We start from the raw sequence: 6,000 nt of genomic DNA, 5'->3' as shown, positions 1-6,000 counted from the left end.
AATATTAGTTTTCAAAAAGTTTGCTGCTAAACTGCTTTTAGATCTTTGTTTCAGTTGTTTCTGTGATGTACTGAAATATAATTACAAGCACTTCATACGTTTCAAAGGCTTTTATCGACAATTACATGACATTTATGCAAAGAGTCAGTATTTGCAGTGTTGGCCCTTCTTTTTCAGGACCTCTGCAATTCCACTGCGCATGCTCTCAATCAACTTCTGGGCCAAATCCTGACTGATAGCAACACATTCTTTCATAATAGCCGCATTTCCACTGTCGGGCCAGGGCCGGGCGGGGCTCATAGCCTCGGGCCAGTAGCACCGAGGCCAGAATAGCGCAGGGTTTCCACAGTGGAGCCTGAAGCTCCGCTGCGCGTCACTAAAACCCGCCCTTTACACGCCTCTCATGAACAACGTCATGCAACCTCATCATTTCACCAACAAAGAGAAGTTATCAGAAAACTAAGAAATAAGTCACTGTAACATGCGCGATCACAAAACGAAGATGATAAAAGCGGCCGTTTGTTTGCATGCTTTGTTATATATTCAAATTCAAAAGTATCGATGTAGAATAAGTGATACATTGATCATATTGATGTAATTTATCAGGACTCAAAATTAATCACACATAAATATACTTATTTCTATTTTATTTATTTATTTTTAACGCTTATGAAAATAGCCTGCTTATTCAGTCAAGCCTGTTTCTGTTTATTTGTAGCCACATTTAGAATGAATGATAATATCTCTATTTTTATAAAAGCTCCCGAACAAAAACATTATTATATTTTTTTATGATAGGCAACGTGGAGCTAAACTCTCGAGACGAGGCTTGTGACAGATAATATAAGTTACTAAAAAATTACACGATTGTGATAGAGAATAATGTATGGTGATTATAATCCACATTGGATCAAGTTATTTCAAACACTCACTGCTGACTGAAAGTGAGTTTTGAGCTCGACTTATTTAAAAAAGTGTTTAATGCTGGTGTTATAGCTGTTAGCTTTTTGAAATGATCCGCAGCGCAGACTCTCTATTTTTATAAAAGCTCCCGAACAAAAATCATTATTATATTTTGATGATATGCAACGTGGAGCTAAACTCACGAAACGAGACGACAGATAAAATGTTACTTAATAAATACACAATTGTGATAGAGAATAAGAAGCTGACGTCTGATTTATCCAAGCAGTCATATTTACCATGTTTACTATGGTAACGTTAATGTTTAGCGTGCATAGTCTTTTACATCGCTTATAAATATTTCTGCCTTGTTTAGTGACTATAATGCACATCAGATCAAGTTATTTCAAACACTTGCTGCTAACTAAAAGTGAGTTTTGAGCTCAACTTATTTTAAAAAGTCTTTAATACCGGTGTTAAAGCTGTTATCTTTCTGAAATGATCCGCGCTGAGCTCTCTAGACGCTGAGAAACTCCGCCTTTGTTCATAACCCCTCCTCTAGCCCCAGCTGGCCCGCTTTGGCCCAAGGTTTTTGTCTGGCCAAAAAACCCTGGCCGTTGGCCTCGAGGAAGCCCTGGCGAGGCACGATCAAGCCCCGGAAGTGACAGTGGAAACGTGACTGGCCCTGGCATGCACTAGCACGCCCGGTTCAAGCTCGCCAGTGGAAACGCGGCTAATCACTTCTTGGAGTTTGTCAGAATTAGTGGGTTTTTGTTTGTCCACCCGCCTCTTGAGGATTGACCACAAGTTCTCAATGGGATTAAGATCTGGGGAGTTTCCAGGCCATGGACCCAAAATTTCAACATTCTGGTCCCCGAGCCACTTAGTTATCACTTTTGCCTTATGGCACGGTGCTCCATCGTGCTGGAAAATGCATTGTTCTTCACCAAACTGTTGTTGGATTGTTGGAAGAAGTTGCTGTTGGAGGGTGTTTTGGTACCATTCTTTATTCATGGCTGTGTTTTTGGGCAGAATTGTGAGTGAGCCCACTCCCTTGGATGAGAAGCAACCCCACACATGAATGGTGTCAGGATGCTTTACTGTTGGCATGACACAGGACTGATGGTAGCACTCACCTTTTCTTCTCCGGACAAGCCTTTTTCCAGATGCCCCAAACAATCGGAAAGGGGCTTCATCGGAGAATATGACTTTGCCCCAGTCCTCAGCAGTCCATTCACTATACTTTCTGCAGAAGATCAGTCTGTCCCTGATGTTTTTTTTGGAGAGAAGTGGCTTCTTTGCTGCCCTTCTTGACACCAGGCCATCTTCCAGAAGTCTTGGCTTCACTGTGCGTGCAGAAGCGCTCACACCTTCCTGCTGCCATTCCTGAGCAAGCTCTGCACTGGTGCACCTGAGCAAGCTCATGATGGCTGCACGCGTTTCTTTGCAGGTCACGATGGTTAACAATGGAAGAACAATGATTTCAAGCATCACCCTCCTTTTAAGATGTCAAGTCTGCCATTCTAACCCAATCAGCCTGACATAATGATCTCCAGCCTTGTGCTCGTCAACATTCTCACCTGAGTTAACAAGACGATTACTGAAATGATCTCAGCAGGTCCTTTAATGACAGCAATGAAATGCAGTGGAAAGGTTTTTTTGGGATTAAGTTAATTTTCATGGCAAAGAAGGACTATGCAATTCATCTGATCACTCTTCATTACATTCTGGAGTATATGCAAATTGCTATTATAAAACTTAAGCAGCAACTTTTCCAATTTCCAATATTTATGTAATTCTCAAAACTTTTGGCCACAACTGTACAAACTCCAAACTCGGGTCAGACTTTCAGACTGTTCTGACTCGGTGTGCTATATCTTTTCAGACTGATTTGAGTTTTCTTAAAAATTAATATTAAAAATCATAAAACATAAAATCATAAAAAAAAAAAAATAGAAACATGCTAGCAACATGCTAATCATGCTAGAAACATGCTAGCAACATGCTAGTCACATGCTAATCATGCTAGAAACATGCTAGCAACATGCTAATCATGCTAGAAACATGCTAGCAACATGCTAATCATGTTAGCAACATGCTAGCAACATGCTAGTCACATGCTAATCATGATAGAAACATGTTAGCGACATGGTAGTAACTTCCTAATCATGCTAGTGACATGCTAGTCACTTGTTAATCATGCTAGTGACATGCTAGATACCTTGCTAATAATGCTAACTACATGCTAGTCACTTGCTAATCATGCTAGCAACATGCTAACAACTTTGGTAATCATGCTATTGACATGGTAGTCACTTGCTTGTAATGCTAGCAATATGTTAATCACTTTCTTTTTTAAACAAACTTTTCAAACTTTTAAATCTATTTAAACTTTAAACTTTTTAAACTTTTCACATTTTCAAACTTTCTAAACGTTTTAAACTTTTCAAACTTTCTAAACTTTTTAAACTTTCTGGTCAGGCTTTCTCAAGCCAACTTAAAGTTCGTCTTGACAAACTTTTTTATCTAGTTATCATTCTTCTTTTTCTGAGACAAAATTTTCTGACTCTAACTCCTCCTAGAGTTTAACTCCAAACTCAGCCCAGCTCTTCAGACTATACCCGCCAGGTGTGCTATATCTTTCTAACTGATTGGACTTATGATTTTCATAAAAATGAATATTCAAAATCATAAAAATCCCATAGACTTTAGGCTAGCAACATGCTAATAATGCTAGCAACATGCTAATCATGCTAAAATCATGCTAGTCGCATGCTACTCATGCTAGAAACATGCTAGCGACATGGTAGCAACATGCTAATCATGCTATAAACATGCTAGCAACATGTTAGTCGCTTGCTAATCATCCTAGTAACATGCTAGTCGAATGCTAATCATGCTATAAACATGCTAGCATTATGCTAATCATGCTATAAACATGCTAGCATAATGCTAATAATGCTAAAATCATGTTAACAACATGCTTATTAAATTAGCAACATGCTAGTCGCATGCTAGTCATGCTAGAAACATGCTAGCAACATGATAACCATGGTAGAAACATGCTAGCAACATGCTAGTTGCATGTTAATCATGCTAGAAACATGCTAGCGACATGCTAGTCGCTTGCTAATCATGCTAATAACATGCTAGTCGAATGCTAATCATGCTATAAACATGCTAGCATTATGCTAAAATCATGCTAACAACATGCTAATTATGTTAGCAACATGCTAGTCGCATGCTAGTCATGCTAGAAACATGCTAGCAACATGATAATCATGGTAGAAACATGCTAGTAACATGCTAGTTGCATGTTAATCATGCTAGAAACATGCTAGCGACATGCTAGCAACATGCTAATCATGCTAGAAACATGCTAGTAACTTCTTAATCATGCTGGCGACATGCTAGTCACTTGTTAATCATGCTATTGACATGTTAGATACCTTGTTAATCATGCTAACTACATGCTAGTCACTTGCTAATCATGCTAGCAACATGCTAACAACTGTGCTAATCATGCTAATGACATGGTAGTCACTTGCTTGTAATGCTAGCAATATGTTAATCACTTTCTTTTTTAAACTTAAACTTTTCAAACTTTTAAATCTTTTTAAACTTTTCACATTTTCAAACTTTCTGGTCAGGCTTTCTCAAGCCAACTTAAACTTTTTTATCTAGTTTAATATGTAATACTGAATTCTTGAATTTTTGTAGGCTCTTTGTTTTAGGTATTTGATGTGTCTTTTTAATTTATTTGTATCATTTATTATCTTTGCAGTTATTTATTTTAATGATGTTTATTTTGTATTTATATTCTTGATTGGTAAATTGCATATGATTTGCATATTACTTACTACTCTTATCAAATAAAGATCTGAATAAGAGGATCAGTGCTTTCTGTAAATTTACAGCATTTGTAAATTGAATTAAATATTAAAACAGACAGTGACTCAAGAACTTAAATCACAATCATATGATTATTCAATTTATATTTTATTATTATTTCTATTATTACTTGACTATTATCTCTGCACTTTTTTTCTATTTTCCACACTGATTTGTCCATAAATGCTTCAAATGCAATCCTACGCATCATGATTTTGCCTTTTTAGAGGCATTCTGTGCACTGTAATGAATTATCAATGAATCCAATGATTCGTACTTGAGATACAAATTTCTCTGTCCGATCAATCTCTAAGAAACGCTTAAATACATTTTTATTTTATTTAATAATCACAACAACAAGCGTTGAGAAAAGTAACAGCGATCAAGTGAATAATAAGTAATTAAATACACCCAAAATAATGCTGATAAACATTCCAGATTCAAGATTTTTATAAAGAACAGTCTTCAGTGTCACATGTTCTTCTAATATGATGAGTTACTGCTCAACACCCAATCAACAGCTGAAGCCCCGCCCACCATCTGTTCTTTAATGATCACATGTTACACTCAGATGAAAACATCCGTTGCTACTTTTGTTTCATCTCGACTTAAATCCATTTCATTTTTATGCACCAGTGTAACAATGTATAGTAATAAACATCTGTATTGAATGAAAAATGGCTGATGTTGTGATTGTACATTTTGAAAACCACAAAAGAATGATGCTTTATTAAGGAGTGTATTAAAGGTTTGTGTCTTGGAAGCAGCTCCAGGAAGCCCTCAGCACACGGATTAGCACTTCCTGTCCCGCCTCTTCCTGTTCGTGGCGCTCCTTGTCATGTTTTGGCTGTTTATTGCTTAAACGCTGACCAACTGTATGATTTAATTTGAGCTCACTGTCATTTTAATTTGTTTTTGTTTGTAAATATCTTTATAAACAAGGGCTGATGTAGAGCGTTTGATCTTTTATTATTATATAATTATCTGTCTTGAGCAGGACACCAATAAAGAGTGAGATTGGTTGCTTCTCAAGCCTCAGATTCATGATTGATTGATTCTCAGAGAAGATGAACTTGCTTCTTTCAGCACAAACCACGTTCAAACGGAGATATTTCCAGAAAGAAAGCATGGTTTGTTGTGAAAGATGCAGAGATGTTTTGGGGATGAAGGCTGAATCGTTCTGTACTTGAGTACTTGAGACTCAAG

Source organism: Carassius carassius, chromosome 4 (assembly GCF_963082965.1).
Source record: "Carassius carassius chromosome 4, fCarCar2.1, whole genome shotgun sequence".
NCBI lineage: Eukaryota > Metazoa > Chordata > Actinopteri > Cypriniformes > Cyprinidae > Carassius > Carassius carassius.
Note: the sequence above shows the minus strand (reverse complement) of the source record.